The following is a 12,444-nucleotide window of genomic DNA, read 5'->3' on the forward strand; positions in this document are numbered from 1 at the left end:
TTGTGTGCCTTTAAGTTTAAAAATGGGTTTATAAACAAAGTCAGAAACAAAAGTGTCTTACTATAAAATATCCATAGTAATGTAAAGCTTTTACACAGGAGACGACCAAAAGAAAAAACAAAAAAGAAAAAGAAGCTTTCCCGTATTTTGTTAACCTTAACCAGTACCTGAATTCTGGTACTTTCTTTCCATTCTGAAATGGAGATGAATAAGTGAATCTTGCCTTAAATGTTTCGATAGTCCTTTGTAGAAAAGCCAGATAAATAAGCTCATTTTTTCTTTTTCTTTTTTTTGAACTAATTGCATTATTGTGGAAAATTTGTTTTCAGAATAAAACTATTTTAAAAATTACAGCTAATCGACTATTAAAATTTAAATTTGAAGAAAGTAAGTGCTGTCCTACACTTTTAAATTCACTTTACTTCCATGAAGAGAACATTCAAGTTCAGCTTTAGTGAACTGTTGGGAGAACGTGAAATAATTCAATGGGCCTCTCATCACTTTTTTCGAACACGAGGCAGGGCTCTGTCTGGGACCCGGCTCACTCTGCTGCCTCCTGAGTGATCCATTACCAGTGTCATCTCCTAGTCCCAGCCACACACTCCCTCCCGCTTCAGCATCATGGAGCATTTAGTTCCATTGTCCCGTTCATTTTAAGGACAAATTGGAGGAACATTACTTGCCTACAGTCCCACCCCCAATTACGATAGCGTTCGTGGTGGTTTCATTTACTTTACTTTTTGATAATACAGGTAGTGACACCTGGAGAAAAGGTACAGTGGTGCAGCAGGGTCACGTGTTTTCCACATCACGTGAGATGCACAGACGGACGTGTCTGTATTTCCTACAATTCATGATCTTCCTTGTAAAAGTCCACCTGCTTAGGCTCCAAGGGAGAGAAAAACAAACTAAATGTATTCACTTCTGGAATCGCAGTTGTGTTCCTGGTTAGGCTCTTGAAATGATTGAGTCTCTTTGGGGTAAATGCTCAGTGTTTGGATTTCCTCCCTTCCCCCTTGCTTCTCTCCAAAATGGCATCTGGGAACAGAGCCTATATGATAGCATAAGTTGGCAGTGCAGAAGAGAACTAGGGTGCTCGGGACATTTCGTGGATGCTGCTGCAGAATGGCTACCTGGATTGCTTCCTGGACAGGTGACTCCTGAAGAGGGACCAACCCATATAACCAAATATTTCATGATTACATTCACTTCCAAAATCCGTAGGTCTAGCATTTAATCCACAGAGGTCTGGCACACCACTGCTTACACCCTTTCCAGCTGAGTATACCACTAACCCATCTAATGCTTTCAGGCTTTCTCAACCCAAAATGAAGCTCCTACGCATTGAAGCCTCTTTGTATGAACTCCAGACCTTTGCTGATCCACCAAGCCCTCAGCACCTCCACTTTAGAACCCACTGCAACCCCCCTGAACCCTGGGGAGCCAGGAGCACCACCTAAGATTCAAGTATTCAGCCACTTCCTTCACTAATGATACACTATCATTTCTGGGTTCTGCTCATCGAAGCTTACAGCCAGTGGTGTGCTGCACCCTACTTGTGAGAATGATTGTTAACTTTTTACGACTTTTGGAGTCCGTTGCTAAACACAACCTTTATTAAAACTTAACTTCTACAAACTTACAATTAATTATATTGAAAACAGAGGTAATAAATCCTCAAAACTAATTCTTGTACTACATTTAACTGTTCCCTATGCTCTCGTGGTTATTTACAACTGTTATGTCTGTATGGGGAAGTACTACGCAATGACGTTCTGTTGCATGTGTTTTTCCCAACTCCATGTTCGGTAGTTTTGCAATGGTAGCTTGAAATCAGCCGTGGTGGGAGAATTCACACCATGCAAATTGGAAATGATATAAAATCAGAGGGTTTGTTTTCTTTTTGTTTTTCCAGAGAGCTGTCCATTACACATCTACTAGCACACCACTGTTTATATCCTTTCCAGCTAAGTATACCACTAACCCACCCAACATTTTCAGGCTGTGTCACTCCTCTCTCACCCCCACCATAGAGGGGGAAAGCCTAGACAAGTATTTTTTTCTCTCCATCCTACCTCTATTTCTCTTCCTCTCCCCACCATCCAGTAGGGCCAGCAGGGGCTGGCTTTCCACTCTTCTTTCAGCCTGACAAGAATACTCCCTACATATTATTCTCTTTCCTAGGGACAATAAGCCTCGTATTTGGGTCTTACTAGTGGAAGGGTTTCCTATTTGCCTATTTACAAATAGTATCCAACAAGGGTCACAGGACAACCTAGAAGTAGGGATTACCAGGATCAAAACAATAATTGGATTAATAGTCCAAAATACAACCTCATTCCATGGGTCTCAATATTAAGAGGTTATTTAGTAACAAGTGTTATTTAATAACAAAGATGTGGAGTCCAGTCCTTGGGCACCATCAGTGAGAATGTAAAATGGTACAGCTCCTACGGAAAATAGTATAGCAATTCCTCAAAAAAATTAAACGTAGAATTGCCATGTGACCTAGCAATTCCTTTTCTGGGTATATATCCAAAAGGATTGAAAGCAGGGTCTTGAAGTGTATCTTCACAGCAGCCTTATGCACAATGCTAAAATACGGATGCAGTTCTGGTGTCCATCAATGAATGAATCAAGAAAATGTGGTATATGCATACAACAGAATATTATTCAGCTTTAAAAAGGAAGGAAATTCTGATACATGTTACAACACGGATAAAGTTTGAGGACACGATGCTAAGTGAAATGAGCTAGTCACAGAAAGACAAATGCTGTATGACTCCAATTATGAAGTACCTGGAGTAGTCAAAATCACAGAGGCAGGAAGAAGAATGATGGCTGCTAGGGGCTGTGGGCGGGGCAGAGTGAAGAGCTGTTGTTTAAAAGGTAGAGTTTCAGTTTTGCACGATGAAAGAGTTCGGAAGAGGATGGTGATGATCATTGCACAGCAATATGAATGTACTTAATATCACTGAACTGTACACTTCAAAATGGTTAAGATAGTAAATTCTGTATTATGTATATTTTACCATAGTTTTTTACGTTGAAAAAAATTAAAAGGTTATTCAGAGTATCAAAGCTGCTTTAGAGGCATCTTCTCCTTAAGCCATAACTCAAAACCATTTTAAAAATTAAATACCCCATTAGAAATTTAAGGGATCAATCCTCATATTGTAAACACTAAATTGACAGCTTGTCCACATGTCATTTTCAAGTATCATCAGTTCTCTGACTGGCAATGAGAATCCTTTCTATGTCAAGTTTCCTTCCTCTCCTTTGCCCACATGCATCTTTTCCCCTATCTGGGAATAGATTTCTTCCATTCTCAAGGTGGCTTCAATCAAATCAAGAAAAACTCTAAGCTATGAGGCTCAGGAAAAAAACCACGTGCCCCCATGAACTAGAAATTTGAATTCTCCAAGCTTTTATTTTATATACCTAAGCCTGATACCTATCCATCAGAGGAGACATTTAGACTGTTTTCAGGAAGGGATGAGCCCTCTTTACGTCAATTAACTGACTGAGATAAGTACTGTGGCAGGCTTTCCTTCAGAAAAGGGAAATACGAATGATTTGTGACTCTAATTAATTTCAAACACAGCAACAGGAATACAAGTTGGAACAGAATCCAAAGAGGAAATAGTCCATTCAAATTCAATTCTGGTGGCTGGAAGACTGATTGAATTTCCTTCCTAGCAGAGACACTCCTCACAGGGCAGGGTGGGGAAGAGCTAAGGGGTGTCCTAGCAATGGGGTTTCCGTGTTCTATGAAGCTCTGTGTCCAAAGCCGCTCCTTTAATGTACTGGAAATAATTCCAGGTGTGGATACAATGTCCTCAACTTTCTCACTAGCCTTGTCAATCTTGTATAAGGAGGTGGAGATTGGGCTAACCAACCATGCTGGAAAGGGCATACGAAGATGTGCTATGAGACTGGAGGACCAGTGGCGGAAGGGCACCAGTCCCTATCTGCTCTCTGATGCCCAAAATGCCTCCATTGGAAACAAAGTCCATCATTCCTCAACGAGAAAAAAATCTGTAAATGCCTCCACAGTTAACTCCCCCTGGAAGAAGGAACACAGTGTCTTAACTCATCCGCATTGCGATACAAATGACGTAAGACTTTCTTCTCAGAAAGCAGATTTTCACAAGTCATGAGAAAATATTATAAGGTCTCTGTGTGCCTGTTGGTTGGGGGAATCCAGGACAGGAGACGGCACAGAAGGGAGAGATCAAGATCCCGTAGGCGCACTTGACCCCATTTACTTCACAACCTTGCCTAGAGTTAGATCTAAATACAACGAGGGAGAAAGACACTATCAACCTGCCCTGACTGATGCCACAAATCACTCTGAAGGGACAGATGGCTGATGGGGTGCAAAGAGGCTTGGACTGCAAGAGAAAGAAACCCATATTCCACTTCTGGCTCTTCATATCTTGCTATGTAAAGGTGGGCCAGCCACTTCCTCTGTTTCCTCATCTACAAACAAGAAGTTGACCCACGATTTCTTTATATATATATATATATATATATACACATATATATGTATATATACACACACACACACACACACATATAAATTTTATTGGGGAATATTGGGGAACAGTGTGTTTCTTCAGGGCTCATCAGCTCCAAGTCGTTGTCCTTCAATCTAGTTGTGGAGGGCACAGCTCAGCTCCAAGTCCAGTCGCCGTTTTCACTCTTCAGTTGCAGGGGGCACAGCCCACCATCCCACGTGGGAATTGAACCGGCAACCTGGTTGATGGGAGCTCATGCTCTAACCAGCTGAGCCATCCAGCTTCCCTCTGGAAGCTCAGCGGCAGCTCGTCTTCAATCTAGTTGTGGAGGGTGCAGCTCACTGGCCCATGTGGGGCTCGAACCAGCAACCCTGTTGTTCAGATGGCTCTAACCAACCGAGCCATCCTGCCACCCCGACCATGATTTCTAACTTTCCAGATCACTGCCATGAGGACAGTGAGCACATCTCTCTTGCATCCTGGAGCACCTTGGCAACTAGTATAGAGCTGGGACATAGGAGGCATGCAATGAATATCTGCTGAAGATATGAATGAATAAACATTAAGTTTTCCTTCATCATCCAGAGGCCCTCCCTATGCTTTTGCCAAAGTGGAGAACAATTTCAATCACTATTTAACTATTTGATAGTTCACCTTTCTGACAGATTTCAAATCCTTTGAATCACTTTTAGAAATTGATCCTAAGATCAATGGTAAAAAGTTTATGCCAAAGAAGATATCTGTAACTACAGGGAAAAAATACCCCCAAAATTAAAATCAACCTAACATCCCAAACTAGAGGGTTAAATAAATTATAGTGTAACTATGAAACTCAATACTATACATCCATCTAAAAATGTCTTTAAAGAATGTTTCATGACATGAGATCTTCACTATGTTAAATTTTTAAAGTAGGATGCAAAGATTATATATTGTATATCTTTTGTTTTGAAATACATGTATTTTAGAAATGCATAGAAAAAGATTTAGGAGATTATATGACTTCTTAACCATTGTTACCTCTGAGACGTCTTATTTGGGATGGTTTTGCATTTTTTCTTTATACTTTTCTGTTTTTTCCAAATGTTCTTCAAAATATATTTTATTTTCAAAAATAAAATGTTGTTAATCTTTATTTTCTAGAACATAAGGGCATTTTCAAATATTTCCCAGGTCCTAAATGGCAAACCAAGAAGGCTCCCCAAGCAATGACACAAATAATAGAAGCTATCCTCTCAAAGCCATACTACAGACAGATTTTTCTCTCTACGTTGGCACTTACACATTTAGGATGCTTATACTCCTTCAGCAGAAGGAATCCATACTGGAATCCATTCTCAAGTAGAGTTCATTAGCTTAGATATTTGGTTCAAATATATGTTGTTAAGTATTAAATACATACTAGTGTTCTTGATTTGATGTACACATCTTGTTTTTTTTTTGTTTGTTTGTTTGTTTTTTTAATTGGGGAAAGGGAACAGGACTTTATTGGGGAACAGTGTGTACTTCCAGGACTTTTTCCAAGTCAAGTTGTCCTTTCAGTCTTAGTTGTGGAGGGCGCAGCTCAGCTCCAGGTTCATTTGCCGTTGTTAGTTGCAGCGGGCACAGCCCACCACCATCCCTTGCGGGAGTCGAACCGGCAACCTTGTAGGTGAGAGGATGCGTTCCAACCAACTGAGCCATCCGGGAGCTCAGCTGAAACTAATTTACTTGTGGCGCCCACACCTTCAATCACTGCAGAATGTTTACCCTATCTTCTTCAGCAAAACTTGCATCTCAATGTGCTCCTTCTCAAGAGTACAGATCAGTTTATTGACCCTTGTGATGAGGTGAGCAAACGTGGTAGCGACCAAATGAACTACTGATGGGACAAAGCAGCCAGTTTACAGGACACAATTTGAGGACAAATAAATGGAAAAACTATTCTCACCATGGGTGGTAAACATATGGAACTCGTTAACTTCAAGTGACAGTGCTAGCTGAAGCATACATGGGTTCAGGGAGGGTTCAGAAGCATGCGCGGAGAATAATTCTCCAAAGGGTTATTAAATAAAATTAGGTTCGTTCAGGGAAAACTTCAGGCTTTGGAGACAGACTTCAAGGACACGAATTCCACTCCCATCTCCATCAGGAACACTGCAATTACCCAGCCGGACACAGAGTAAGGTTCTTTTGTTCTTATCATGACATCAGAAATAAATTCCAAATCCTAAGACACAGAGGGAGTCTTTGATAGCCTCCCAGGTCTTGGCACTGCCCACCCTCCATGGGCCAGGAGGGAAAGTACATGACTAGAAAAACTAGAACCCCGGCTCTCTCTTTGCCATCCTGAAGCCAAATATATACATATGTATATATGTGTGTGTGTATGTGTGTGTGTGTGTGTGTGTGTGTGTGTTTGTATATGTGTGTGTGTGTGCGTGTGTGTCTTAACAAAATCAAGGCCCCGCTTCCCCTTCTAGAGGTCTTGCGAAATTGAAAACTCAGAAAGACCTTCTGACCTGCACTGCTCTCTTATTTTCAAATTGTAAGCCAAAACTGGTTAACTTCAAAAAGGCTCTGCAAAAATCATGACATTGTTTTCCTAAGGAGGCCTTATTGAATGATTGAGGGTTTTCCAGCCCAATGAGTTCTTTGCTAAAAACAGAGTTATGCACTAGTTTTGGCATTCGTGTGCAAACCAAATCCTTGGTCTGAACACTGGGAATTGCTAGCAAGTGGGGACTACAGCAACCGAGACATAGCAAAAGGTGATCCCAGGTGATTTTTCATATAGATTGGAATCTCTGCCATTCATTAGGACTTCAAAGCCTACACGAGAGCTTGCTCCTTTTGATAGCTAATTCCCTTTATTTCCTGAAAATCCATTTGTGTAGTAATGAAAAATATGAGTCTACATTTCCTCTTTCTGCAGAAACAAATATTCAATAACCCTCATGCTGTAGAGAAGCTCAAGTTCCCTTTATTTTCCAGTTGACTACGGAGAAAGGATCCCTTTCTAAAAATATTTGTTTTGAAAACTAACAGGTCCAGAATTTAACCCCACCTCTAAACCTACATTTTTCATTGGGAGAGTATTTATGCTAAAGAGTCTTATGTTAATTTTGAATCTGTGCTTTCATTAAATGACTTTCCATAGTAATTCATTTCACTTTCTTAGGGAATAAATTCCACTTGAAGGCTAGAATAGTGGTTAATACTTCAAGCTCTACAGTCAGACTGCAAGGGTTATAATCCTCGCTATGGAGTCTTAGGCAATTTATTTAAACTTCTGTGCCTGTTTTCTCATCTGTAAAATAGTTATCTGTTAGCTCCTCACTCATAAAATTGTTTTAAAAATTAAATGAACAAATACATGTATTTGCTGCATTCCATGTTTCTATTTTAAGTAAAATGGGAGTTGGAAGGAGTCGGGGACCTGACAGCTTTGTGAGGCAGAACCACCATACTAGGCAAAAATTGTGGGTTGCCAAACTTTTACAGTTTATGAAATGCATTTCATGAAATGACTCATGTGATACCTACATTAGTAACTCGATAAAGCCGAGACTTTCGTTTTTATTGTTTTCTTGTTTTTTAATCAACTATGAAAAGAAATATCATTCTTCATATTTCTCTTTGGAACAGTTCAGCGCACTCAGACTATTCACCGTCCCCAGCATGGGAGTCGTTGCTTCAAGCTCTTTATTCTTTTTTATATCTTATAGCTATGCATGGCTGGCACATAGCAAATGCTCATTAAATGTTTACTTCATTAACAAATGCATCAATTAATGAACAAATAAGTAATTTTATCAGATGCTCATAAAACCCATTTTAAGATGACCAAAGTTTTAAAAGCTTGTGAATTTTTAAATAATAAGCAGGATTTCAAGTCTTAATAAAATATCCATGAGCTCTAAGGAAGCACAGATCTAAAAACATAGCACAGCCATGAACAATGTAGCTGACATCATACCCTGAAGGCCTACTTAATTCAGAATTCTGTTCCATTCCGAGAAGACGGAATAAGGGAGTTATTTTAATTAATAATAGCTTTTTAGATGTACTGAAAATATAAATAGCTTTAAGGAAAGAGTTTAAAATTTATAATAATGCTCCAGGTGATTTCTCCTATAAAGTGTCCATTGTTGAGTGATGATTGACTCGCTCCAAAACATTCTCTAGATGAGCTCATGGGGCAATGTGGCAAAGGGAGCCAATGGAAAAGAAGTTTAATGATTGAATTAAACCTTTGGATATTGATGTAATGGACATGGGTTATTTTACAACCTCTCAGCATGAGTGTCCCCTTTCCTTGCTAAAAGGACCCTAACTTCCTTTGGCAGAATCATTCTCTTTCTCACCCCCCAGGAAAAGAAATATACATGGAGCATATGCCCCAGGTCTGACCCAATTTCCCTAGCTACAGTGATTGGCTCAGGGGCTGGCACATGACCCTTCTAGCCAATCAGATGCTCCCTTCCTGGTATTTGAATCTTAAACTAAGTGATAAAAAAACTAAACATAATTGGAATTCCTTCATCCTAGTAACAGAGCCCTTGCAAAACTGTCCTTGCACTTGCCCTTCTCTGGGTTTGGTTTCCTGTGGAACTAAGTTTTCTTCCTCAAAGTCCTATTTTCCTACCTCCCCCCAAAATATCTCTTTTTTGTTTCCCCTAACTAGAGTCTGTTTCTCTTACTCATAAATATTTTTCATAAAAGCCAGGTAGGCATAGTATGAAGCTTTGCATGCCAAGCTAAGGCATTTGCACTTCATCCAGTGAGCAAAGGGGACACATCAAAGGATGTCAAGTGAGGGGAACACATACTGAGATTTGTATATAGATGAAGCAAAAGGTTGACTGGAAGGAGGAGAGGAAGGAGTCATCCAGGAAGAAGATAACGCAGTCTTGAGGCGATAAGAAGACAGTGAAAATGAAAATGAGAAAGGGCCCCCCACCCTGCCCTACCAAGGTAGCATCAATGGGAAAGGAAGTGGTCTAGAACTCAGGTTCTGGTTTTGGTTCCAGGAAGCACCAGAAGAGAAGCAGGTTCGTCTCTGAACCTGAGCAGTCGAACTGTGAGACATCCTGAGTGCAGTCAAAAGCACAATGGGTTCCATTGAGGAAGGTAGACTTGGGAATCCGTTTGGGTGTTTTTCACTTCTGTTTATTTTTATTTTCAGAAAATTATCGTAATACTTACAATTCTTTTTAAGAATTGCTATAAAATAATGGTTGGTTTCTCCATAATTATCAGAATTATTCATTTATTCATTTATTTTAATTAAAGTTTATTGGGGTGACAATTGTTAGTAAAGTTACACAGGTTTCAGTTGTACAATTCTGTAATGAGGATAAAAGGGATCGAATATATGGTGATGGAAGGAGAACTGACTCTGGGTGGTGAACACACAGCGTGATATATACATGATGTGTTACAGAATCAGAATAATTTATACTTGATGTCTTGGCTAAGTGGGATTGAAATCAACAAAAGCTCTTGGAGTGTTGACTCAGAAATCATCCTAGGAAGCCTGTCCTGTTGATGTCTGTCATGCTGAGCTCTCATGAGATGACCTGGTCCTTAAAAAAGAGAAAAGTATCTTTTTATTCATTCTTTGGAGGCTTGAAGTGAATTCAGCAGCGTTCATTAAACACATTCCCATTTCCGGTTCCTGTCATTTACCACTCCCTCAACATTCAGTTCTAACTGCATCCATTTCGATTTTGACTGTTCTTTTCTAATTTGCTTTAATAATGTTGAATTGTCCAAATTCGTTTCTCTCTCTTCTTGGAGGTTTTCTATTACTGATGAGATCTGAGCTGTATGGTTTTTTGCGACTGTGTCTACTTGCTGTGAGCTGCCATCAAAGACGCATCAGGTTGTTTAGGGGTTTGGCTAGCATGAATTTCCCTGCAAAGAAAGCTGTTGGAAACGTAGTGTTTAATAAACGTACTATTCTGTCCTCAATCTCCTTATCACCTGGAGTAATTCCTGGAACTCCACGAGCTCTTCACAGTTCTCACCATCCCTGGGCGCCGCCATGCTGGACTGGAATCAGTTTTGAATCAATGTCGTAAACAAGTACAGAAGTACTCATTTGGGAGGCACTTAACAGCAGGCTCTCCGAGGGTTCCCGCCCCCATTCTGCCCCCATTCCACCCCTCTTGAGGCCTCAGCAGCTACCAGATTTGAGGTTCCCTAATCCTTAGATCTGCTCTGCCATATTCAGACTTAATTGTCTGTCTGTTCTGAGAACCACTTCCTACCCTTCTCCTACTCTTCTATCTATATTCCCCAGGCTTCTTTGACCTCTGGCTGCTTCTGGAGAGTGGGAGGAGGGGAGAAACCAGAGTATTTCTCCCTCTTTTGCTCTGCTTTGGGTAGCTCCCTCAGCAGGAGCTGAGTCTATCCCATGGTCCCACATCCCACAGGACAACCCCTCCCTCTGTGGTCTCAGCCCTCATCTGGCAGCCCCACCATAGTCCCAGCTCCCACTAGATGACCCCAGTTTCTGGGTTCTAAAGGCATGGCCTCTCATTGCCTCTCCATTGCTTGGTAGTGGGTTTCTACTATTGCCAAACTCTGATTTACTTCATCATCTTCTGTGGCTTTTCAGCTATTCCATTATCTGCAACCAATTCCCTGTATTAAATTCTCCGTTTGCAACATTAAAGTGGTTTCCGTTTACCTAAACTCTGACTTAGCAGCTAATATAAGGGACAGGTGGCAAGGGAACAGTGGTGGAGGTGAAGAGGGTATGTATGGGTTTCAGTTAGGATAAACATTAGTTATGAAACCTTGGCCTTCTGCCCTGTATAAATTTACCACAAGCAGTGGCCCAAATATGAGACTGCCTCGGGCCTGAGGTCTCAACCAAACGGTTCAAGTGGCCCTCTGTTAAAGAAGACTTTTTTGATTAAATGTGCCCCAGCTCAGACTAGCTTTGACTAAAAATGATGGAGTTGGCTCCAGGGTCATCTAGAAGTAGAGTCCTGAATATTGTTGGGCACCCTGCTCTCCATCTCTTATTTCTGCCCGTCCTCTCCCTTCTTACAGATATGCTCCTTCACGAGGTTGACAGATCACAAGGATACTGGAATCTCTCTTAACTGGACAAGAACGGTCTCCTTCTTTGACATCAATTTGAAAAATGCCAGGAGAGAACTTTATTGAGTCACTTTATTGGAACTGATTGGATCACACATCCATCTTCTGAACTTGTCACTGTGGCAAAGGAGGAGGGTCATGATCCCTTCAGACCATGCAGCTGGTGAAAGAGAAGGTGCAATGCCCCAAAGGAAGAGGACACTGTGGGACCTATGCCTATAACTAGAATCTCTCTCTAGTCAGAATTGGTTGTAACTGACAAAACTTGATTAGGAAAAGTAAAGGTGTGAGTGAGGAAAAGTAAAGGTTTGTGTAAACAAATCACGTGTGAGGCTGACTCAGAAATGATGAAACCAGGCCCTCATAAACCATAAAGCCCTTTCTCTGTTCTTTTGCCCCTATGTCCCTCTGCATTTGGCCTCATTTTCCCAGACTCACGTTTTCCACAGGGCTGGAACCACAGCTGCTAAGAGCTCCAGCTAACCTCTTCCCACTTTTGCTATCAGAGAGGAATGTGCTCTGACCCACAGTTCCAGTAAAGGATGGGCTCTGGCTGGTCCAGTATGGAGGAACTGCTGGCCACCGGGGCTATTCCCTGTCCTCTCAGGGCATTGAGGTACAATGACTGGCCCAACCGGACAAAGGTTCTACTCTGCTCCTGGAAGCCAAAGCCAACACCTGAAAGCCCGTCTGCCTTGTGGTACAAATGCTCTCATCTCCAACAGTCCTGGACCTTCTCATGCCTCTGAAAGGACTCCTTCGTGTGCATTTTTCCTGACCCTTAGCTGAAACATAAATTTAAAAAAAAAAAAAAAAACAGACTGCAAGA

The 12,444-nt window shown here is 41.1% G+C and overlaps 1 pseudogene; it reads right to left on the reverse strand.

The window, feature by feature from the left end:
• Positions 1 to 10,111: 10,111 nt before the first annotated feature.
• LOC117013618 (coiled-coil domain-containing protein 58-like) lies at positions 10,112 to 10,550 on the reverse strand (annotated as a pseudogene).
• Positions 10,551 to 12,444: the final 1,894 nt, after the last annotated feature.

The sequence above is a fragment of the Rhinolophus ferrumequinum genome, chromosome 2 (genome assembly GCF_004115265.2).
Source record: "Rhinolophus ferrumequinum isolate MPI-CBG mRhiFer1 chromosome 2, mRhiFer1_v1.p, whole genome shotgun sequence".
Classification (NCBI taxonomy): Eukaryota; Metazoa; Chordata; class Mammalia; order Chiroptera; family Rhinolophidae; genus Rhinolophus; species Rhinolophus ferrumequinum.